The sequence below is a fragment of the Alligator mississippiensis genome, chromosome 1 (genome assembly GCF_030867095.1).
Source record: "Alligator mississippiensis isolate rAllMis1 chromosome 1, rAllMis1, whole genome shotgun sequence".
NCBI classification, from domain to species: domain Eukaryota; kingdom Metazoa; phylum Chordata; order Crocodylia; family Alligatoridae; genus Alligator; species Alligator mississippiensis.
Window position 1 is genome coordinate 401,502,154 of NC_081824.1, and position 26,386 is coordinate 401,528,539.

At 41.2% G+C, this 26,386-nt stretch overlaps 1 protein-coding gene across 3 annotated transcripts in view; it reads right to left on the reverse strand.

Moving 5' to 3' along the window:
- Window positions 1–21,737: 21,737 nt before the first annotated feature.
- TDRD3 (tudor domain containing 3) overlaps window positions 21,738–26,386 on the reverse strand; it is a 231,762-nt gene continuing 227,113 nt past the window's right edge. For 2 of the 3 annotated variants that reach the window (XM_059722856.1, XM_059722922.1), the window contains exon 14: window positions 21,738–21,984. The gene's annotated coding sequence lies outside the window, so the exon portion shown is untranslated. The remainder of the gene's footprint in view (window positions 21,985–26,386) is intronic. The other variant, XM_059722891.1, reaches the window with a different exon arrangement.

Sequence of the window (26,386 nt, forward strand, 5' to 3'; positions counted from 1 at the left end):
CTCCTCTTGAAGTGTTCTAGGGTAGGTGATTGCACCACCTCTGGAGGAAGCCTATTCCACAGTCTGGACAGTGGACACCCCAAGTGTGAAGAAGTTTTTCCTAATGTTAAGCCTGAAATGGTCTTCCAGGAGTTTGTGGCCATTACTCCTGTTTTTCCCCAAGGGTGCCCTGGTGAACAGTTGTTCACCGAGCCCTTGATGTATTCACCTGATGTAGCAATAAGCTGTTACCAAGTGCCCTCTCAGCCTTCTTTTTTTTTTAGTCTGAAGAGCCCCAGGCCCCTCAGCCTTTCTTCGTATGGCTTGCTGTGCACGTCTCTGATCATACAGGTGGCTCTTCTCTGAATGCTCTCAAGCTTTACCATGTCCTTGTTGAAGTGTGGCACCCAGAACTGGACACAGATGTTTATTTGGGACTTCTTGTGGACTCCATTCAGTTTTCCAAGCTTCATCAGAGTTGAAGTCAAATAGTTAAAGGTTAAGCACATAAACATGACTTTCGATGATGGTGAGAGGCATTGTCGAGGTGCTGTTGGATGGGAAAACTTTTGTTTTCCTTAATTTGCTGGACTTCCCATAGAGCTGCTGCCCTGTGACAAATGGATGGAGGAGTGATGTGCGACAGCCTGGGAAGCCAACGTGTTGGGGCTGACTTGAAGGTCCAGTGATGCACTGTATCAGAGTTTAGTTGGATATCGACAAGTTGAGTATGACCACTTCTGGTCCATACCAATGCACAGTACTCAGCTACAGAGTATGCAAGAGCCAGTGCTGATGTCTGTAATATTGATGCTGATACTCCACAGCTTATGCTTGCCAATTTCTGGACCAAATTGACCCTTATCTTCTGGACCAAATTGACCAGCCAGCTGACGACCCTGGATGCAGCCCTTGTGAGTTTTATAGTTATTGTCAACCATGTCAACTAGACAAAAGTTTAATGTAGAAATGCCTACCTGGGTTACAAACAAACAATTGTTTGGCTGTGTACTTACGCCCTTCACTCAAAGCTGGACTGTGTGTATCAATTGAAGTCCATATGAATTGAAAAGTGATTATTCTCGGGAGAACTTGCTAACATATACAATGTTCTCAGTGATCAACAATTTCACTTGAAAGTTCTAAAGCTCCTTCATGCAACTTAACAAGGACTTCTTTACAAATATTAGGTGTACTGCTTTCATGATACTGGTGCAGCAAAACATTTTATGATACTGGTACTGATATTCCAGAGAGAACTTTTAAATGTTGACTGAACCTAACTCAATCCATTCTAAGAGCAATAGAGTAAACCGTGACCTGTAAAAAAACCCCCAAAAAACATGGTCTTCCTCATAAAGGGTAACATTTCTAGGCTATGACAATCATCATTTTGACTAACAATGAAATCATGACATGATTTTAAATGACAGACCTTAGAGCATGAACAATAATCTAATCATCAATTACACCTAGTGAAGCACAGTATTATAATCTTATCTTATGCATTATATATAATTTGGCTTTAGACAAATTGAAACCACTGTTTAAATGTGCCAAAGTACATTTAAGGTTTCTCCTCCATAATTCCAGGAATTAATTATCTATAAATGCTGTTTTTTATTGTACATTTTGGGTTATCTTTGTGACAACGTATCATGGCTTATAATAAATTAACACTTTCTAAAAATGGATACAAAGGAACATCTTAAATTGATAATGATTTCCATTATCTGGTGCTTTCAACTAAGAAGCATGAGAAATTGGGCCAAAAATGGCTCAAAGTAATTTTTAAAGACTATCTTAAACCCCCCCCCCCCCACAAAGAAACCCAAAAAAACTAGCTATGCATAAAATGCTCAGATGATGTTCTGACTGCTCAGTGTTTCTCAGAGAGGTGTAGAAATTGGAGATGGATCTTCAAAATACCACAGTATTTTTAACATCTATGAAAAGAAGCCAGGACCCCCTCAGCTCTTAAGATCCATCTACAGTTAGTGATATTTTCTACTCCAAAATGTTACTGCTCCTGTTGATAACAGCTAGCAATAAAGGATACATATTCCAAACAAGTTCTAAAGGAAAAAAAAACTTTTTTTTTTCTTTAAACAGGTACTTCAGGCTAGGGCTAGCTGTATGATTTGTAGTGTTCCAAGTTCCTGAAGAAGCAATTTGGAGACCAGGCTGGGAGGTGCTTTTTCCTCCAGTCTTGCTGCCAGAAATGGAGAGATTAGCCCAGCATCTTAGTTGCCAAATAAATGGCTTGTCAAGATTTTATTATGCTTGTGCCTAAGGGCAGCCTTGTTTTTGACATTATCACAAGCACGTTTTAGAACTGCACATAGCTAGAAGAGAGCTCTAACTCTGACAGCATTAGATAGTTTTGCTTCTGGGTCTTAACACATCATGTAATCTATCACTGACATAATCACTGTCATCTGATGGCTTCTCAAAAGCACAGTACACACTGGCAATGTAAGATCAAAGCTTATTTTAGCCCAAGGTTTGACTTTATTTACAAAGTAAATGCTGGCAATATAGAATAAATTCTAGCCATCTTAACTTCTCTTAGTTTTTCCTTAAGGACTGGTTAAATCCCAAACTGCCTCCACCCAGAAAACTCATTTCTTGCTTCCTTTTATATCAGTGGTTCTTAACTTTTTCAGATGTAAGGTCCACTTCTGTGACTTTTCTTAACTTAAAGGCACCCTCTGCACATGTGGTCACAGGGAGCCCCTTCTTTCTCCCCACACAGGGGAGACATGCCCCTCCAACTTGCATCAATGCATGAAGCCCATGGTGGGTTCATGCCTATTAAGAAGTGCAGGGGTAGTAGCAGCAACACTTGACTGACAATGCCACCCTGTGGACAGAATACAGTTAAGGCTCTTAGGTGAGTCAGCAACCATACCCTCATAGTGGCTCCTCCCATCAGGTTGGGCTGCAGTAGAGTACCACCTTGTGCCATAGCTGCTTCCCAGCCCGGCCTCACATGGTGCCTCCCAGAAACAGAGGGATAGTGGGACACTTAAAACCTGGTGGCAGCAAGGAAGCACTTTTAACAGGATCTCATGATATCCCAGTTGAGATTCACTACTTTATACTCAAGGGACACTTCCACACAAGCATGGACATTTGGTTTTATTCATAGACTGTAAACCTAGGAGGGACCTCAGAAGATCATTGGGTCCAGTTCCCTGTACCAGGCAGGAAAGACAACTGGGGTCAGGTGACCCCAGCAAGGTGACCGTTCAGTCTCCTCTTGAAGATTTCAAGGGTAGGCGATTGCATTATGTCTGCAGGAAGCTTATTTCACAGTCTGGACACCCTAGCTGTGAAGAATTTTTTCCTACTGTTGAGCCCGAAATGGTCTTTCAGGAGTTTGTGGCCATTACTCCTGGCTTTCCCCGAGGGTGCCCTGGTGAACAGTTGTTCACCAATCCCTTGACATACTCCCTTTATGTAGCTACCAAGCTGCTATCAAGTCACCTCTCAGCCTTCTCTTTTCCAGGCTGAAGAATCCCAGGTCCCTCGGCCTTTCCTTGCATGGCTTGCCACACAAGTCTCTGATCATATGCGGGCCCTTCTCTGGAGTCCCTCAAGCTTTACCACATCCTTGTTAAAGTGCAGCACCCAGATCCATTTCCCCAGGGACAATTAGCACTGGCACACCTTACACTGATGCTAGTTGTCCCTGGGGAATGCCTGTGCCACACACGCTCTGGCATGCAGCAAGTTACCCCAAGGGTGGTAGGGGAGGCTGGGGCCAGCACTGGGCTAGCCCTAGCAGTCTCACCTGGGGTCCTGAGGGCCTCCTGGGGCTGCAGCATTGGCAATTCTGCCGTGCGGACCCTGGCCAGCAGCCATACCATAGTTCTGGGTGGCCCAGTTTGGCTTTTGAGAGCCACACGCTGCCTGTGCGTGTGCTGCTCTGCTTTTTTTTTGCCTCCCAGATATAAAGGGGTCAAAAAAATCCTCTGCACTGCTCTCTTGAAGCTCAGAGAACAACTGGACATGTGGTATGTGGTACCACAGACATGTCTGCAGCACCACATATGGCATGGCCACACTTGCCTGGATGCAGGCAAGGTAGACTTAGTTAAAAAGTTCCATCTGTGGGGCAAGAAACACCACACTGGTTCCATGTTGGGTTCTCATATCTCTTAACAGAAAAGATTACTCAAGAGAAGAACACTATATTAATTATACAACAGGGAGTAGAAACTGTTCTGTTTCCTATGCATCTAACTATCCAACGCAAACAGGTTTAGAATGAACCATTTGTAGGGGGTACCATAACAGACAAGCCTTGGAGAATGTGAACTTTGTCACATTATTCCACCTACAAATATATCCTTATCTCTCATTTCTTTAAATGATTTAAAATAACTTATTCTCAGCTCTTCCTCAGCTGCAACAAGAAGATGAAGTGCTGTTGTAGCATGGAAAGAAAATTGCTTTGGATGTAGTGAATAGAAATGAGACATTTCACATAGTAAGCGGTAATGATGGGTACTTAGCACCATTTATTCTTATCACAAGGCCCCCTGACTGAGCAAAATTTGTGATTGGCCCAAGAAGACTGAATCATTTCTGTCTGACAGGGCGTTAACAATTTGAATAATTACCTGTCATTATTACCTACTAAGTGCTGCTCCAACTGAGCTTTCCTTTGTGATCCATGCTAATTAAAGAGCTAAAGAGGCAATTCTTGTCCATGCCCTATGTGACCATTTAATCATCTTGAGAAGGCTGATATTTGCTTTCTTACCGAAAAGTCAACAAACTTCCTCGCAACACTGAACTTCATGCTTACATATTCTTCTTTCACCCTAGCTATTCTTAACTCTAATTTTAAAAAAGATTTTTTCATAAAGGGAGTGCTAAATTAGGATGTTATGCTCATTGGCTACACCTCAAACTGAAAATAAAAATTGATTGTGTTTTGTTTTTCAATTCCTCTACTGGAAATGATGCTTGAAATGCCACTAAGACACAACTTGTTCCACCTGTTTATTTAGGATCTGGAATATCGTACCAAGAGCCAGAAGTATGAGAGAACTTGGGACACTAAGTCAGGAGGACAATTTACCTACCCTTAGCATTTAAACAGAAGCAGATACAGTGACAACTGAGACTACTTTGTCAGCACCTTGGCTAAATTGTTACATTACATGTATGCCTCAAGACATACTTAAAACAGATGCCAACATTAAGATCTGGGAGGAGTTGGCTGTAACCAACTCAAATGGTGTCACAACCTCAACTAAGTGGCAGCCCAGTTTGAGGTAAAATTTCTTGCCCACAAAACAGGAGAGAAAGAGGAGGAAGGAAAAGTAGAAAAATCCCAGCCTATGGCCTAATTTCCCTTTTAGAAAGACATGCAACATCTGAAAACAGATCTGTGGTTCAAGGACTGGACTCTTAGGGTACAGACAGAAGTACAGCTCCCCACTGTAGCTGAGAATGCTTTGCAGGAAGCGTCCCGAGTTACAACGTTCCTCCAGACTAAACCAAAGCTCACTGCTAGTTCCGGGAGGGAGGGGAATGCAGCTGGTTTCCACTAACAACAGCCCCTCCTCTTTCCCAGCCTGTCCCTGTTTTCAAAATGGGAGAGGAAAAATGCAACAGAGCGAGCTCATTCTACATGTTCCCCAGCCGGCATTGGACAGTGAGGTGGGTGAACTGGAGCCCCCAAACCCTCTACATCTGAGGAGCTCCAATATATCCAACCCTCCAGTCGGGGCTGAAAAAATCCCAGACTGAACTCCTTCCACTCCCTTTCCTCCCTTCCATTTTGAAAACAATGACAGGTTAGAAGCAGTGCAAACAGAAGTTACAGAAGATGCTTTGTTTTGAAATGTCTTCATCTCATGCAATGAGGGTTCAAATTTTCATCCAATCGACCATTTTTGATGCAGTCTGAAGCTATGCATTTGTATTTGGTCATGGCTATAGGTTACTTTCTGTGGATGGATAGGGCGAAAATTGTCACATCCATCTGTGCTCTTAAATCACCTCAAGACCAATAGATGGGCCATGGCAGAGATCATTCTTAAATCAAGAATTGCAATGACACTTCATGATTTTCTTTTCTTCCAACTGTTCAAAAAGGCATTCTGTAGAAAATTAAGATCCAGCCTGCTCAGGCTGTGGGCTAATTAAAAATGTAAAGGGGTAATTAACAATAATTTGGGAAAATACTTTTTTTGGACATTACTTCTGTAGACTGTTGTATGTAGACTATATATAAAGGAAAGGTTCAAGCTATAACTGCTGCTCTGCAACATGCAAGGTTAGAGAAATAGAGGAACTTGGATCTTCAATTATATTTCAAACCAAGCCTTTTCAGAATAGCCAAAAATGCAGCGGTTCCCTAAAATAATCTTTTCTTTTCTTTATATTCATATGCGGGTCCTGGGAAACCCGTCTGCAGAGGCCACATGACTGGGTTGGACGGGGTTACCTCCTGAATTTTTTTCTAGTAGTTGTTTACTGTGGCTGGCTGCAAAGACGATTTCTCCATCTCTACTTCCCAGACTTGCCATCATCTTTTTTACTGAGGAGGCACCTTGAACGAGTCCTCCTTCTGAAGATATTACTACTTATGACCAAGTAATTAACATTTTACTAACTGTAACACAGTGTAAGGAGCCTTTAGAAAGTCTGTTCAAGGCATCTGGGCATAAAGTTGTGCAATGATGTGGTGAGGTTTCTATAAGACTAAGGTTCTCTAGGCAACTCAGCTATAAGAGCAGTAGGGATGCTACATCACATACTCAACATCTTTGGTTTCATTTTCCTTCCTTTCATTTTATTTTTGTTTTTTTAACCATGTAATAAAGCATAATTTATATGTATTCAGTTTTTAAAGCAGAGATAGGGTTTGAAAAGCTGGATTCCTTTGTTTTACTCCCAGCTCTACCTAACTCATTAATAAGACCTGTGAAATGCTTAATACCCATTCCTCAGTCCCCATATTTTTTAAGAAGGCTACTTATTTTATGGCCAGCCAGGGCTGTGAAGTACAATAAATATTGATTATAGTTTTCTGAAATAAAATAGCATAAATAAACAAATAATGATAAATGGTCACTGAAGAGCAAAATCCTCCAATTTATACTAGTATATAAAATTAAATAACATACACATATATACACCCATACATATACAGGTTTCCCTCGCTTTATGCAAGTTCTGTATGTGTGAATTCGCTCTTTTGTGATGACCCTTTTTATACTAAAAATTCGTTATATGTGAAGTAAATTCACTCTTATGCAGTTGGTGTGGTGCATGCCCACAGTCAGCTGTTTGGTTCAGTGCATTGTGGGAGTGACGTGCATCAAAAGAGTCTCCTGTGTGGATCTGTGCTCCTTGCTCGTTGTCTGTGACATGCATTTCTGTAGTTGCGATCCCCAATGTAGTAACATTGTGCTTGCGTGTACTGTCTGCTGCGGGCGAGTACCAGAATTGTTGTGTAAAAATGCTGAGAATAGGTCTGGGGGTCAGTACAGTCGAGGTCTTGGAATGTATCCCTGTTACATTGTAAAGTGGGTTCCCTTTATGCAAATTCGAGTTATGCTCCGTTTTCCAGGAATGCATGTACAGCATTAAGTGAGGGAAACCTGTACATACATATACATATATAGATATACATTCTAATATTATAAAAGCCATAGTCTAGTGTCTGTCTGTCATGATGATGGGGACACAGAGGATGGGGTGGGGGCAAGGCCATCTGTGCCCCTCTGCCCCACGCTCTGGAGGTGGAGGCAACAGAACGGACAGAGCTGGTCTTGCCCGTGCCCTTGCTCCACGGAGTGGAGGTGGCAGCGACAGCATGGTAGGGAGTGGGGTCAGGGCATCACAGGGGGTGCTCCCTGTAGGCAGTGAATATGAAGGGGGGCTCACCCCCTCTCTCTCTCCTGCTGTGCTCCCTCCAGACACTGGGGCGGAGGGAAGAGGGCACGGGCTGATCTGGCAGCAGCGGGGGGGGGGGCGGGGGGGAGAGGGGAGGAACAGGCCCAAAGTGGGGGAGAAGCCAGCCTGCCACAGCAGTGGAAGGTGGGGAGCAGTAGACCCAGGCTGAAGCGGGGAGGTGGAGGGATGGAGGAGTAGGCCCAGACCCAAAATGGTGGCAGGGAGGGAGGGTGGGGGGGGCTTGGCAGGCCCAGCCCAGCCCCAAAACAGAAGGTGGGGGGGACAGGCCCAGTGCTGGCCCCAGCCCCACAATGGCAGTGGGGGGTGGCATGCCAAGCCCAGCTTGAGCACAAAATGGAGAGTATGGGGGGGCACAGTGGGCCCAGCCCACCCCTCAAACTGTAGTGGGGAGGTTGAGGGTGGACCTGGCCCCAAAATGGTGGGGGGAGGTGTGAGCCTGGTCCTGCAACTCCAGCAGGGTGGGTTGGGGGCCAGGCCTAGCCCCACAACAGAGCAGGAGAAAGGGGAAGCAGGCCAGGCCCTGAACTTGGTGAGGGGAGCTGGACACAGAACTCTGTCCCCGTCATTCGTGTGTGTGTGTGTGTGTGTGTGTGTGTGTGTGTGTGTGTGTGTGTGTGTGTGTGTGTGCGCGCGCGCGTGCGCATTTTAACTGCAGGGAAACTGCCAGATAGGTTACATAATAAATATAGCTCAGTCCTACAAATGAAAGTTATTCTCTCTTTAAGATTAAATGTTTCTGATTGAATCAAATGTAGTGTCTCAATCCCAAATCATTCTGGCAGAGAGTCATATGTTGCTGTCATAATTCCATCAGAAATTGGGAAATGTCATAGTTATTTTATATTTTGGCTTACATACAGTAATTACATCCTGCATTTATGAAGGGAAGTTATTTTACTTGAGTAAAGTTGTTGCTTGAGATTTAAGGTCTAATTCTGTACTGAACTTCGGAAAAACAGCCTGCAGAGGTTGAACTTTTCCTGTGTTTCGAGATTCAACTATGGCAAGATTAGACTTGTAATCACACAAGTGATCTCAAAGATTGCTTAGAGAGAACAGAAGCCATTTCTCAAAAAAACACAAACCCTTTCAAATTAAACTTTTCAAGAGTTCACTAGAACTTTACTGCTGACATTTTCTCCTTATCCTTTAAAGTCTGATGGATGTGTGACACCAAGGCTAAAAACAGATGTCACATACCTCCCTAAAGGAAGCAGTGTATCCTGGGATCCTATGCTGCAAAAACTCATTTTCCCAACATTAAGTACCTGTGAAGTATGCAAGATAAAATATGCTAACATTTTTTCTGGAATAATTGTAGCTCGTTCAAGTTAATTTCCATTCATTTCAGGGACAAGCTATGTGTGTACAGGTTTAAGTCATTCTTCTTTTCTCCCAGGTTTTGATTTGGATCAATCATTACCACCTTAAATGCAGTATCTATTTTTAGCCCACATATGGAGGTCTTATTAATAAATATATCTTTGGTTGACCTATAGTATATTGTGCTAGATTGACCTTCATTGATAAGATAACTGATTTCCTGGACAAAGGAAATAGTACATCTAATCTATCTTGATTTCCTGAAAGCATCTGATATGATGCTACATGGGAAATTAAGCAACCCAGAGAAGAAGAGGTTTGGTAAAAGAATTGTGATGGGGATACGAAATTGATGAAGTGGGGGACCAAAACCAGGTTGTGTTGAAACAAAAACTGTTGGGGTGGAAGTAAGTTATTAGTGGAGTTTATCAAGGGGGACTGGCCTCTCACCCCCTGTCCCTCTCAGGAACCTTTCCCTCCCCTTCCCGCCCTTGGTCCATGCCATCCTCTACTACCTGCACCCACCTGCCATCCCCAGTGCTTGACCCACACCCAGCTGCTCATCCTCCCAACCTGCCACCCTACAATGCCTGGCCCTGCAGCCACTTGCCCCACCAGGTACTGTATTCCTGTCTCTTTCTCTGTCACCATGTGCTATGCTGCCAGGTGACTCCACTGCTGCATGCCTGTGCCAGGTCACATGCCACTGTGCGTCGCGCTGGGTCCCATGACACCACGGGCCTTGCTGAGTGGATTTCTGCTGCCTTTCCTGACTGCAGGTACTGCAATTTCATTTGACATTCGATTCTAAGATGAGCTTGTTTTCCCCCAGGACTTGAGTAAATAGAATAAAAAGAATGCAAATGCATGCAGCCAGAATGTTTTTACTCCAAATGAAAATCACAGGCCACCTTGTGTCAGTAACAATTTGTTCTTTCTAGACACACAGGAAGAACAGCAGCATTTCACCTACCCTCAGGTATATATAATTCATTATTATTCCGCTTTCCCAAAATGAGTCACTCAAATGTCAGTTATTTAGAGCTACTGCTTTGATGTGATAAGCCATGTCAAGTTGTTTATATTCATTGTAGGATGCAAAGAATTAATTGGAACATTGAAAATTTCAGTGCCATATTTAGGAGCCATCTTAAACATGAGCATCCCTTTGTAAAATACTGGATGCTCTGGATCTCAAGAAGCTATATTTCCAGGACCCTGCAGTAGCCACCTCGATATGCTACTGCAGAATTATCCTATTCTTTTACTACACAATGCCCATCTGTTGCTTCTCTACCTCCCTGCCTCCCTCATTCAAACAGGTGGAACTGTGGTTCATAAGTATCAGGATGCCAGGAATTACTTTTAGTTATTTTTTTTATCCATGGTAGTTTAGACTTTTTTTTATAATCCTCTTCACAGGCTTGGGCAGCAAAATCTTCCATATTTTCTGAGCAGTGTGAATGACAACTGAGCACGACTGTGTGTGTTAGGATAGGAGGAACTAGTAATCTATTTGTTCATCAATCACAGCTTCATCAGTCACCAGCTTACCAGTCAAACATTTCAGGATCACCCACACTCCAGGGGCAAACTGAAGCCAAGCTCTAGTAACCTGATAGGAGCTATTCAGTTGCATGCAAGAGTGCAAGGAGCACACACTGCAATCCAAATAGCTTCCCATTCTGGGTGAAGCTGGATAGCTAAAAGCAACTCCTGTATTTTCTCACATACAATATGCACCTTTTCTCCCCAAAATCAGGTCCCTAACACTGGGGATGGGGGATCTACTAAATAAGGATCTACTAAGTCTTTTCACTGCTGAAAAAGAAGCAAGCCCGGAGACTGTCCACACCATGCAGCTACCAAAATGGTTGCTGCTTACCTGACTCAGAAAGCTGAAGGGGTAGAGTTCAACATTAACCCTCTCCATTTGTAGCTATTGGTTGAGCACTGTACTTTGTGCCTGAAGCAGCAAGTGATCAGTAGTATCTGGATGAGGCTTGTGATGTGGAAACAACACTTTATTTATAGGACTGTATATAAAGAATCAATTAAAGAAATAACAGTCTTTCTACTGCCTTTGCAAGGGTCTGAGGCCTAACTTTGTATGACAGAATAAATTCTCCTAAGACCATAGAGGGCACTTTTACATGTGCTCTGTGGATAGGGGGAGGCGGCACTTGAAAACCGGGGGGGGGGGGGGGGGGGGGGCGCGTGAACTAAAGCTCATTCAAAGAGTTTTAATTTAAGCACTCCCGCTGGCATTTTTAAGCACACGGATGCTGATACATGAGACATAGGAGGCTGTTGGAGTGCGGCAGTTGCCATGCTCCAGCAGATTCAATTGAATTTGCTCTGATGCACTGGAATTCCAGCGTATCGGAGCAGCCTCAGTGCTCGTGTATAGGTGCCCAGAGTGTCCAAGAAGTAAGGTATTCCAAGAGATAGCCCACCAACCAGGAAATTCCTGTTGCCTGCTGCCTACTGTCTCTTTGGATGGCACACTTCCTGGATACTCTATATTCCATGCTTCCAGAAGGACTTACTCTATGTCATACAATCAGCCATAACGCTTGAAAAATTTTTTTAAACATGTTCTGCCTTTGAAAAACAAGCTGTATGTTTTAATTGGGGAACTACTGTACAGAAAAAAATATATGTGGACCTAAACAGCATAGTAACACTGAGAACAAAATGTTGGATTCAACCGAAATCAGGTTAGAAAATTAGATGAGAAAATTGCTAAAATTATGTGGCATTTTGGAGCAGTCCAAAGGTTTGTGACCACATAATTCAGAAGGTCCTATCTGCAGTGAATAAATCAACTAGCACAACTTCAAACTTTTTTCTGAAGAGTTTGGCAGGAATCACCCCATCAATTTATACTCAGTTCACGTTTTTAAGGTTATCTGCATAAATACAAGGATTAGAAAGTGATTTAAGAAAATAGAGTACTGAGAGTCGACAGCATGATTAAATAGCAAAGGCTTTGAACCATGGCAAATTCTGCACCTGAGAAATACATGGGGACTTTATCTTATTTTCCATCCCCACTATTAGTTAGTACCATCAAAAGATATGTACAGAGATATATTCTAAGATCTTTAACTAGTCATTTCTAGATGAATCCCCTAGCAATTTGAAGGGGTATAGTTTGTAGCCATGTTGGTCTAAGGACATAGGCAGACAAGGTTCTTTGTGTGAATCTGATATCTTTCATTTGGCCAACTTAAATAGTTGGAAAACAATTATTAAGCAAGCTTTCAGGTTCAAAAACCCTTCGTCAGGCTAAGGAAGTTTCTGCAGTTGGTGTGTGCTCTTCCTGAATGGAATGAAAAGTAAAGAAGCCAGAGGCTGGGCTGGTATGCATACAAGACAGGCAGTCAGTGAAAATGTAGAGTGAGGAGTCAATGGGTGAGAAACAGGCTGGAGCTGGGGGGTGGGAGGGGAGGGAGAGAAGGGGGGTGAATAGTGGAGAGATACCTGGGGAGTCAGATATGAGGCAGGTTATGTGTCATAAATCCAATGTCTATATTTAGTCCATGATTTTTAGTGCCCAGGAGGATGATGAAGTGGAGTTCATAGGCTTGTCTCTGGGAAGTGTTTTGTAAGTTTCCTTTGAGGATCAGAACGGAGAGACTGGAGAGAGAGTGGTTTTCTTGTGAGAAATGTGCCTCCAAAGGTAATTGGGTATTCCTGTCTTTGATAGATTTCCGGTGTACATTCATCCCAGTGCGCAGTTGTTGTTTGGTCTCTACTACATATTTTCCATCAGGGCATTTGGTGCATTGGATGAGATATATTACATTTCTGGAGGTGCAGCTGAAAGATCTGAGAATGCTGATGGCTCTGGGAAGATCTTTTCTAGTATGGGTTGCAATTGCTTGAGGATTTTCCATACAGGTTCAAGGGAGGGGTGATATGTCATAACCAGCAGTGTGCAATTTGTGGGAGTTTTCTTCTGTACTGCAGCAGTTCTTCACGTGGTATCCGGGTGGCTCTTTTAAATGTGTGATCTCTCTCTCTGGAGGAGTGTCCTTGTTGGGTGAAAGCCTTTTAAGATTGGTGAGGTGGCAATCCCGGGTGTTCTCTTCCGTACAATTTTGGTGGTATTTGAGGGCTTGGCTGTATATCACAGCTTTTTTGGTGTGTTTAGAGTGATTGTTGGTTCTGTGCAGATCTGTATGTTGGTCTGTGGGTTTCTTGTATAACATGGTCTGTATTTTATCATTCTGGATACTGATCATCATGTCTAAAAAGGAGATGTTGGTGCTGGAGTATTCTAGAGAAAGTTGGATGGAGGGATGGCGATTGTTGAATTTCTGATGGAACTCAATCAGAGATTGTAGGTTTTCAGTCCAAATGCTGAAGATGTCATCGATATATCTTAAGTATAACAAGGGTTTGATGGTGCAGTTCTTGAGGAAGTCTTCTTCCAGGTGGCTCATAAAAAGGTTGGCATACTGTGGGGCCATTTTGGTGCCCATAGCTGTTCCCATTGTCTGGTGGAAGTGTTGGTTATTAAAAGATATCAGAGTCACCCAAAGAACCTTGTCTGCCTAGCAATTTGAATTGAGAAATGACCAAGTAAGAGTACATATTGGTTAACTACATAGTTTAAAATCATCTAAGATGATTAGCTGTATATTTATTGAAATAACCCTGTACCCAAAAAATTAATCTCTCATAATTCTGCATGATATTATGTAATTATGCTAGATGGTAAATGGAACCTTTCATGGCATTCTTGCCACTTTGTTTTCTTGGTTCAGAAAGCAGACTGCCATTTAACTTGTGCCATGCCCCAACTGTTAGAGCATACCATATTTACTATGCTTGGGTCCAAAGACCCAAGTTCTCTTTCACTTAAAGATTATGATGTTTCTTTATCAGCTCAGCCACAGTGACACACTTCTTAAATCATTCCTTTTTGGACTGATTAACTATAGAAAAATCAACACAAGACAGATAATTTGGATTTTAAATTTGCATACAACAATTTTCGACTCAGGCAACCTTAACACATTATGAGTTATCCCTGCTAATGAATGAAACATTACATCTTGGTTTAAGAAGGTTATGACTGTAAAGTTTAAAGAAATATATTAACACACAAAATGGTTAGTATGAAATAGTTTATTCCAGAATTTATTCCATGTAAGACATGAACACAAAACCAGCTTCTCTAAAGCCACTATTATAGCCCCTATCCACCAGGGAAGTCAGTTTACATTCAGCAAACAGCCACCCCCAAATGAAATAAATTAGAAGAATGGACACAAAACTAGTACACATTGGTGTAACTTAACCAAGCATGTTGTTACTCCTCACTCTCTGAGGAGTACCCTTACCCTAGAAAAGTGACTTAAGCCACTGTGAGGCTGTGTGCCCACTCTGATAATACAGTCAATTTACTCTGGAGTAAACATTTAAAGGGGAAGGGTGGGAAGAACTTTAGATTTTAAGACCTACTACACAACCTATAACCCAACATGATTATTTTCTACGTAAGATCTAGTTTTGTCTTGTAAATTAATGTGTAGGTTGATAGAAATATAAATTGATTGCATATCACATATGCAAGTCTATATTAAAGGATGGAGGAAGTTAAAATAGAGTTCACATATTTACCTTAGAAGGGGGTTGCAAAATTTTACAAGTCTCAATTTTTGTCACTTTTAGTATTTGATTGGTATTCTGTATCTGACCATCTGCCTTTCCAGGGTTTCTAGTTATTTGAATGTAAAGATTAATGTATTTATGTTAATAGGCAGCATTTATAGACTTACTTTCTTGCATCGGCAGCAGCATTTTTGGTATGAGGTTGACAGTCTTCAAGTAAATAGGGAAGTCATCGGATAGTTTGTAGATGACTACAGAAGCCAATCTAAGATCTATATATTCCACTGAAGCAATGGCAAATAATTCCAGGAGGAAAGCATAGATCCTAGTTATGCTTGCTCACTATGTATCTACAGTATATTATAGCATATATTATCAGAAGTATTCATTCTGGTCCCGTTCATATAATTGAACATCCAAAACATAATTATGTCCCCTGACAGAAGCTCATACATCAGAACTCTATTTATCATGTGAATACGTGCCTTACCCAATACTGGGATAAATGAACTTGTACTGTAGCAATAACTTACTTTCTAAGATATTTGGAATTAAAGGACTTTCAGTGCCCCCCAAAATATAACTGAAAGGTAACTTACAGTAATTCTTGCAATTAGACGCAGCATGATCTCATAAACAAATATCAGATCCAATATGAAACAATGAAACTACAATCCAATAGAAAAATGACATCAGAAAACCCAGCAATAGAAAAGGCCATGATCCTTTACCGTTCTTAGTAAGGTCACCACAGTATATATGATCTATGTAAACATGGAGTGAGAGTTATCCTGAAATGCTCCAAATAGGCTTAATTTCTATGAATAGTTGTTTCTGAAACTTTGTCAAAATACTAAGTGAGGGAATGCCTAAATAGGGTGGATTCTATTTGGGAAAGCCAAAGGAACTGAGATTAAAGAGTAGGAAAAATAAAAACCCAATGAGTGAGGCATAGCAAAAATTCCACTGATTCATACGCTTCTCTATTGTCTGAAGGTACCCTACACAATCCGCATAAAACCCTGGCTAAGAAATGAGATGGTACATAGAAAAATATGGAGTTTGAAATAGCACATCAGTCTTTGTAAATAAACATTCTAAATGGTTTGCATAAGTAGGGGTGAACATGGACTCAACTAGAATAAAAACAGTATCATAGGTTTATAAGTCTTTAGCACTTTTCTGTAAAATTATTTAGCAAATAAAAAACTTGTTTGGCTGCTTCGCATGTAAAATGGTTGTTGCAGAGCTCCCCATTTGTGTATGTTTGTTTTGAGGGACAGTCTCATTCCCTTTCTGAGGATCAGACATTGACTAAATGATATTTTAGCTAAAACAAGATACTCCCAAAGAAATGTTGCAGAATGCAAAATAATGATCTCTTTTCAAGACTAACATCCAACATGAGCTGTCATTCACAAGCTTACTGACCTAAAAGACAAGGCTGCTAAGAACAGAAACAATCGCATTGTAAAGAAAAGAACTTGCTATACACAACTGGTGGACTGAGGAAACATCTAGAGAAGTACTAAAGCACTTAAATGGAGAAATAATCACTTTTTATTAGTAGCAGTAACAAAGAGTTACATTATGATAGTGCCTAAAAGCTCTGATTTGGATTGAGTCACCATTGTGCTAGGCTCTTGTACAAACAGAAGATACAATCTCTGCCCTTAACGATTGACTTTGATTTATTCAAATGTGCAGTCCAGTAGTGAAGTTGTAACATTGGCTACTTCTGGATCACTTGAGAGCAGTGACGGTGCAGTACTTTGTTCTACCTACACTTGTAAAGATTTTAAGTTTTTATTTTTCTTACCTGCACTCCTAGTAAGGGACCAATACCACATTATGCTAGCTGCTGTAAAAACACAGAGTAAAAGGATGCTCTCTGCCAAGAAGAGCACTTTTTCGACAACATTCAGGCATTTTATCTTTCAACAATACTTAAGTAATACTAACCTGAAAAGATCACACTTCAAGTAATAGAAAAACATAGATGTTTGCTAACTTAACATCAATTCAGGCCTTGGGAATATTTAATGTGTTCCATAAACTTTTGATCTTCCACGCACTTTGAATAAATTCCAGGTATCTGTCTTATTCATGGAATCTGATATGGTTTTACATTTGTATACCTTGAGGATTTATCCCTTTCCCTAGTGCTCTGTCTTGATAAATAAAATCAGTAGAAACATTTGAATTAATGAACTCCAGTTAGAGCTGGTCAAAGATTTCTCCAACAGTATGCACTTATACTATCTGATACCAATTAAAAAAAAACCCAAATCTTTCAATTATACGTCAATTTCAAGAAAATTGAAAACATCTATTAAACATCTATTAAAAACATCTGTCAGGTGAAAATTGACCATTTCAATTGTTTGCTGTAAAAAATGACTTTTCATTCCAAAATTTACTTGTATCTATATAATTATCTTATAGTAATAATAAAATAAAAATCATAATTTAAAATGATTAAATTATTTTGCAAAATGCCAGAATTTCCTGGAAAGGGGAAAACAAACAACTGTATGCTAAACTTGAAGTCTGAAGCCTAGCAGCACAAAGCTCTCACTGGAGGTCTTTTGGGACTGGAATTTACTTCCCTTACCCCAATCAAACTAGAGTGTGTTAACTTTCAGGTTATATTTGAAAGCCTTTTTACTCATTAAGGTTTTTTATTTTCTGGAAGGAAAAAATGGAGTGAAAGAGTCTAACAAGCACAAGCAAGTCTCAATGTACTGTATGTATTCTAATATAAGATGAACCTGAATATAAGACAACCCCCCGCCCCAATAATTAAGTTATATAAATGGAAAATGTATAAATTCATTATAATTTTCCAGGCATAGAATCTAAGAATTGAAGGGTTGTCTTGAATCCCCACCCCATCAGCTCCAGGAGGAAAAGCAGTGGCTGGAGGGGGTGGAGGTCAGGTGGTTCCCTTGCCCTCTGCCCCACCCACTTCTTTCCCCTGCAATCTTCCTGCCCCCCCCAGCCTCCTTGAATCCCCATCCCAGCTCTCCCCAGCCTCTGCACCTCCCCCTCCTTCCTCCCACTCTGCCTCTTCCCCCCTCAACTTCCCAACCTCTGTCTCTTTTCCCCAAACAACCCTCAGTCCCTGCCCCTTACGCCCCTGCTCCCTGTATTTTTGGTTTCTTCCCCTCAACATCCCTCTTTCCCCCACTTACTGTCAGATGCTGCTGGAGCTGAAGCAAGGCCCATGGAAAGCAGTGTTGCTTTGCCTGGCCATGAAGCAGTGTTGACACTATTGATCGGCTGGGCAGGGGAAGGTGTTTGCACATGCTTCAATCCCAGGAGAGACCCCAGCCCATGCCGAGCCAGCTGTGTCTAACACTAGGGGGGAAGGGAGAAGCTTAGCAAGGCAGAAGCTGCGTGGGGAGGGCATCAGGAGGCTGCTATTTATGCCAAATTTCTGTTCTGTTACAGATGTAGACCAGTATTTATGCACATAAACCAGTATACGTGCCATGTCTGTACCTGGCCACTAAGTATAAGATGAGGGGCTCCCACACCCCCCATGCTGATTGTGTGGGGGGGAAACCTCATTTTATATTTAAGTAAATATAGTATCTAACTAATAACAAGAGGTGCTTGTAGACATGCTGGGAGGCTACTCCAACGTGCTGTAATTACAGCTCATTGGAGCAGGCTCAATTAATCAAGTCTGCTGGAGCATGCTAATTGGCCAGTCTCCACATCTCGTGCATCAGTGTCCCCATGCTTCAAAATGGTGGCAAAGGTGCTTTAAAGTTCATTCAATGAGCTTTAAACTCCTCCCCCCCCACCCTCCCCTCTCCCCCATTTTAAGGCATGGACACTAATACACAAGACACTGTGGGCACTTTAATTAGAGCAACTCTCAGAGCTGCTCTGATTAAAAGCACCCCTCCCCCAGAGCATGTGTAAAAATGCTCAAAAATAATACCAACAACAACAATATTTAAATGTCGACATGTGTATTGTTTATGTATATAGGATTTTATAAAATGGCATTACGCGAATAAGAAAAATTAATAGCTAAATAAGGTTTAAAAATATTTAAAATTATTTTTTAGGAAGTCCTGTATATAAGAAATAGGTTGATGCAAGCTTTCCCTATCCAGTAAAATCAATACTTGAAGTCTGAATCAGAACAACTTTTAAATAAATGTATTCAAACACAGGGAAGATAGCTACTTCACTGTTGAGCAGACAAAACGTAAAATTATTTTTTTTCTGTTTATACTGTGAGAACCTTCAAGTGTCTAGTTACACTGGCTTCCTAGCTATTTTTTCCTAAGCAAGCAGCTAAATAGAAAAAGGAGACATGGATGTTGCCCTCAGTATTTTATAAATAGCAGTGGCTTTGTAGCCATTCCTTTATGTATAGATCAACAGTACTTGCATAACTGGTAATTTCAGAATTGCCCGAGTGTACCAGAGTTGAATAGCACATTATTTTCTACAGATTCTTTGAATCTGCACATGTAAAATTAAATGGATTTTGTCTCTCGTTTTCATAACACTAAATCCGACTACTCTTTCCCATATTTTATGGATTCAGTTCATGGCACGAGACTCAAAAAATGTAAAAATTTCAATTTCATAGATTGCTTTAGTACACTGATTGCAAGGCTGTCCTTAATAATACTTGTTCTAACACACACGCTACTACTACTGGAAAAAAACAACTTTAAGTACTACTATTAGCTTCCTACTTTGTAAAGCTGAATAGTGATTGTAAGTGGTCTCAGTTGTAATGCTGTATGGTAGAACATCACACAGTGGCCAGTACATTAGACCTATAATGGTTGCAAGGGTGGGCTAACAAAAACAGGATGCGTTTCAATATGGACAAGTGCGGGGTGCTGCACTTCGGCAGTAGTAACTGGCAGCACACTTATAAGATGGGAAACTCCCTTCTTGAGAGCACGGAGGCAGAAAGGGATCTTGGAGTCATCATTGACTCCAAGATGAACATGGGCCGACAGTGCGAAGTCACGGTCGGCAGGGCTAACCGGACCCTATCGTGCATCCACAGGTGCATCTCAAGTAGGGCCAAGGAGGTGATCTTCCCCCTCTACGTGACACTGGTCAGGCCGCAGCTGGAGTACTGTGTCCAGTTCTGGGCACCCCTCTTCAAGAGGGACGTGGACAACATTGAGAGGGTCCAGAGGAGGGCCACCCACATGATCCGGGGACAGCAGGGCAGACCCTACAATGAGAGGCTATGGGGGAACCTTGTGACTGTCTATAAACTCACTAGGGGGGACCAGAAGGGTTTGGGGGAGACCTTGTTTCCCCTAGTGCCCCCCGGGATAACAAGGAATAAGGGCCACAAGTTGTTGGAGAGTAGGTTTAGATTAGACATCCGTAAGAACTACTTCACAGTTAGGGTGGCTAGGATCTGGAACCAACTTCCAAGGGAAGTGGTGCTGGCTCCTACCCTGGGGGTCTTTAAGTAGCGGCTCGATGCCTACTTGGCTGGGGTCACCTGAGCCCAGTTTCCCTCCTGCCCAGGCAGGGGGTCGAACTTGAAGATCTACAAATTCCCTTCTGACCCTACTTCTATGATAATTTAGGTATCTGGTCATTGTAGTTACAGGTACAATTTAGTTGAACTGATTAGACTGATCCTGGTCTTCAGCTACTGGTTTGAAATATGAAGTAGGAACCTTCATTAAGCTAGATGGCTGAGGTAACTTTATATAGTGAAGAGTTTCCACATAAGGTTGCTAATGTATAGATAATATTTTTAGATTTGTTTTATGTCAAAAATGTTTAACAATTCTCTGGAATATTATATCAATTTGGTCAATTCTCCGTATAAGGAACCTAATTACCTGGGGGGTTGTTTTACAAGCAGGTGCATCTTATATTTAAGTAAATGTGATATTTCTTATTCAAATGGACTGCTCTAACCTATCCTTGTGGTAGGTTTTCATCAGTATGTTTGCCCAATATGGGCCATGTTTCATGGTTTAGGAATTACTGGAATGGCAAATCTATTCACAAATATAGTCCAGACATTGTGATTCACTTTACATGTATTGTGAAGTTCTGACCCTGAAAACAAATGAATATGCTAACTTTAAAGTTTGACTGCAACGGGGATGCCTCTGATAGCATTGAAGCAAATCTGTAAGCATACAGTAGGTTATATACTGTATATACTATATGAATTCAATTACAGCATACTTTGCCTGGTAGACTGAATGCTCCTGATGAATTTTGCATAACGAGAAATTTAGTAAAGAGTGGTCCAGCTCCTGCCGCCCAGGAAATTATTATTACTTACACTTCCATACTTACCTCTTGAAATTCACCCCTGTATACTGAACCAGTACAAAAGATATATATATATATATATATATATATAAGATACCATTTCACTCTTACTAATATCAAATTAAGCTTAATTTGGACATGGGTAGACTGCAAATCCTGTACTTGTCCCATGCACAAGAGTTTAATTTCAACATACTGCATAATCTTCAGTGCATATAACACAAATATATGGATTCAAATGAAATGTAGATTCCCCAAATGGGGCCAATTTCTCCTCTAACAATGTGCAATAAAAGGCAAATTCTGAAATATTAAGAAAGCTAGTATTTAATAATCAGTCATTCAACCATTCAAGTATATTTCTAAGGTTTCACTCTAGGACAATCAGCAGGGGTATTTTAACATGTTTTATAAAAGCTACCCTAAAAATAATTTAATGTGAAAGGCCCAATCCTGCCTTTTGAGAACAATTTTGCTATTTACTCTAATGGAAGGAAGACTGAAACAAAGAACATTCCAATTGCAATAAAAAGCATAAAGCATAAAGCTCAGTAAAAAGTACAAGGCAAAGAATGGAATAGTGCACTGTGGTTTTATTGATGGCAGCAATAACAATTTGCTTCTTTCATCTGTAAAAAGTACTTTGCTTCAAACAACTAGGAACTTTTAAAAAGTCTCTTTTGCGTGGTCATTTCTGAGTTTGTCCTGATCACGCCAGCCTTCTGTATTGCATCTTATTCCTTAGGAAAAGTCAGTTCTTCTAGATGTCTTGAGCAACATGGGGCTGTCAGTGAGAAAGTGACTTTTCTTCTGAGAAAACTGCTAAATGAAAAGATAAGACATGTAATCAACCAACATCTCTGCCTTTTGTGCAATGATCACTTTACCCCTATTTTTCAGCCAAAAGAGTATGTACAGACGCTCAGTATTAGGGTGGTGGTGTAGCCATGATGGTCCAGGAATTATGCAAAAGGCAAGCTTTTAAATGCAAAACATTTTTGTTCAGCTGGCCTGAGGACTGCCTTGCATTAGGAAGCTTGTCTAACTTTATCCCAACTATACACTTGATCCAATAAAAGATATCACCCCCCCAAAAAAATATGCCTATCATATCTTAAACTGCATTTATAAGGAAATACCGTATTTACTCAAATATAAGATGACCTTCCAATAATTAGATGGAAAATGTCTGTTTAATATAATTTTCCAGGTATAGAATTTAATTACTGGAGGTTTGCCTTGAATTTGTTCCCCTCCCACTACTACAGCAGGGAAAATAAATCTGGGTGGGGCTCAAGTAGCCCACCTGCCCTCTGTCACCCAACTTCTTCTCCCTGAAGCTACTGCCAGACCCTGCTCTCCCTGAGCACATAGAAGTGATGACCAAATCTATAAAAATAATAGACTTATTCTGTCTGTCGTCTGTCAGGAGCACTCTGATTGGTTGTCTCAGCAGCCAATCACAATGCTTACTGAAACAATGCCCCCCGTGGTGAGGGAAGGACTGGGGCTGGAATAAACGCTGCCAAGCCGGGGCTGGGCGGGTGTTGGGGGGGGGGGGGCGACAGCTCTTGCCACTGCACGCTGGCAGCTCAACCAGCAGTTCCCGCTGGTGCTCCCACCACTAGTTCGGGGGGGCATGGTGTGTGCCCCCGAATCTGCGCAGAAGGGGGGCGGGGCCAGGGCTGCACTGGACTGCGCTCCGGGCGGGCGGCGGGGGCGTACATGTATAAATAACCATAAACATTTTGGGAGTAAACTATTTAAATGAACCCAAGTCCCATTTTCAAAAATTGGTGAAGCATTTAGGAACTTAGATCTTTTGGCAGTTAATAAGTCTTAATCTAAGGGCACGGCAAACATGTGCAGCAACTATTATGATCTGTTACATCTGCATGAGCTTGTAGCAATACAAGTGAACTAAATCACCCTAACTTTGATTCTGGATGAAACAAAGTTAAACATGGAGGTTCTGTTATGCTTATATTGCTACATGAAACTTGCAGACATAACAGTTGTACCATCATGGCATGTATCAGTATCCTTTGATAACAATACAATTGTTACACCTTTCTAAACTCTGATTTGCTTTTGCAAATGAGATGTAGGCATTAAAAAATTACCTATCTTTTAAAGCTTTAAAGCTTTAAATTTTTTTAATATAATTTCAGCATGCTATTTAGTGCTTCTATAGAAGCTGTTTAATGCTTGTACAAAATTAAACTCTACATAAAATGCATAAAGAATACAAACTACTTCCTTGAGGACCAATAACTAACTAACCGCGTAGGGTTAGGGAGAAACATACAAAGGCAAATTAAGATGAAGCTATTCCTCAATGAGTTTCTTACATTTACCTTTAATGAAACTTCTAAATGGAACAATTATCAGTTTTCACTCCCTGCCAAAACAGTATCAAATTATGCTTTTCAGATGAAATGCCACCCCTTTAAACATTCTAAGAAGCAACAGAAAGAATAAATATATTGCTAGCCTCTGTACCTCTGATGTCATCCACAAACAGGACATTTGGAGCCTTTCACCTATTACATGAGATCAAGCTCATTGTTCAAAGGATTTATCAGCAAACACCTTTTGGGAAACCTCACTGCACTGCAGAGACCAGAAGGAATAAACTTAAAGACTTACCTGGAAATATTACAAGACATCTAAGCTTAAATATGAGCATTCACTGACCTCATATAAATACTACATTTACTTGATTCTAAGATGAGGTTTTTCCCCACCCCATTGAACATGAGGAAAAAAGCCCATCCCAGAATCAAGTAGGAGGCCGGTTAGGGGCAGGAGGGAAGAAAGGCAGCTGCTGTGGCTCCGGCTCCAGCCCCTACCCAGGGTCAACGCTATACCCACAACTGCTGTCTGCTCTCCCACTCCCCACCCCCAGCATCACCTCTGTACCCCGCCAGCTCACTCCTGCAGCGTTTTCCCTACATGCATTTCCACTCAGGCTCTGTTCCCCTACCTGACCCTCTCCCTCCCCTTACCCTTTCTCCACACTGCCAGGCTCTCCAACTCAGTCCCATAGCAGCGGTACACAGAGTGACTGGATGCTGGGGGCATGCTCAGTGCCCCAGGCTAGAACAGGGTGAAGCCTACCAATATGGAGCAAAGGTAAAAGTGCAGGAGGAGGGAGCACAGGGGGAAGGGGGGAGGAAAAGGGTTGGGGCGGGGAATAAGGAGCAAATGCTGCAGTGGGCAGATGTGGCAGAGGGACAGGCACAAGCAGCACAGGCAAGCTGCTTGACCTCCCCACACCACCTGCCTCCCCACTGCCTGCCTCTCGCAGCAGTGGGAGGGATTTATTAGAGGCAACCCTCCAATAATTAGATACTATACATGGAAAAATTACAAGAAATTAATACATTTTCCATGCATAGAATCTAATTATTGTAGAGGGTTGTCTTAAAATTAGAAACATCTCAGATTTGAGTAAATATGGTAAATCTCCCCCCCCTAATTAATGAATTCACTCAGACAGCCAAATAATTAAGTGTGATCTGGTTTTAAGTAATTCATTTTTGGTGTAAAAATGGATCATATTTTATTATATTTCATATTATATTCTTACTCATTATTTGTGTTTGGTATTGAAACCTTACATGCTACATGTTTTATATTTTTAAACAGTTTATATTTAATCATAATTCTTGATGTTTCCCATTATAACAGGCAAAAAGAGCAAGTCAATTTTTTTTTTCATCTTAGTATCAGTCAGTCTGCTAATTACGTTGTCTCATGGTCAATTGCTGTCAATGGCAAAGAATATTAGATGCTCATAATCCCCATTATGTTTGATATTTGTTTTGCATGGATGCAAATACAAAATACCATATTGTATTGAGACTGATAATGTTAGCCAAGTTTTTCACAGACTTTAAGCTGCATATTCTGCATTTGGCCAATAACCCCAGTTTTGGATGACAAATAGCTACTGGAAGTATCTTCCTTGAGCAGATTTTCAAGTAAATAGCTTCTGGGCAGAAATAAGGGAGAGAAAAATATCTCATTTCTTGAGCTGAGGAATCGTGTTGTAAATCGTGAGGATGAAAAATAGCAAGTTTTAAACATACTAGGGAAATTAATTAAAGATGTCATTTAAAAAACAAATACTTTTTGAAAAATTGTACTCAGCCTCACAAGATGTTTTCAAAATTGCTCCTGATTTTCTTTTAAAATCAAGTATAGAGTTAAAAAAAAAAATTAACTCCTAGAGTGAATTTTGTTATAAAGTTTACACCTAAACCTAGCCATCTCCCATGAGAATTGCATTTGACATTTTAGAAAAGTGTTAAGTAGATGGTGTTTGTCACACTTGATCAGAGCAACTAATCATCTAAACCAATATCCTGTCTCTCTCTCTCTAGCCAGTAAAAGAGTCTTCCAAAGAAGGGTACAGCAAATCCAGTAAGAGCTATTATAGAATAACTTATCTACTAGAAAATTTTACTCTTAATTTCCATCATCCAGTGATTTGCTTGTCTTAAAATAAGGAGGGTATTAGCCCCATTAAAAAAGACCTGATTCAAATACCCTGGTCCTCTATGGCTTCTATGTGGCACTTTTAAGCACCTTATTCAATAAATGTGATTCTATCTCAACTTATGCATCAGCCACAAAAATATTTAAAGCGTCTACTTTTGTTAGTCACCCCCATTTTCGCCTGTAACGACCGCTAGATGACTAAACTCAGCCTAGTGTACATGCACAATTAATTTTAAATGGCTACCAGACTTCTGAACTCTACTAGAACTCTAGAATGCACCTAGCCTCCGCACAAGCCTCATTCCTTAGAAAGCCAAAAACCAGCTGAAGCCAGGTAGAAGTAGGAGACTGACACCCAAATATTTTTCACAATAACCTTAAGAGTACTCTTCCAGAAAGTGTGAGATGTAGATTTTTACCTCTCCCCCCGTCAGCTACAGGAGTGCTAAAACCATAGTTCCCTAACCACAACAGGTAATGAGCTCAGCAGGGCTGAGGGCATCTTCCATTGCTCTTGTTGAAGCTGGTATACCTCATGGAAGAATACAAAAGTCAGAAAGGGAGCAAGCAAGATGCGGAGGGAGGGAGGAAGTCATGAGATCTGCTTCCTGCTCCAACATGCTTTTTATGCATTTTGCACTAAATAGTTATTGGATGAAATATGCAAGCAACACCCAAGTCAAATCCTTAGGCCTCAAAACTACTAGAAGATAAAACT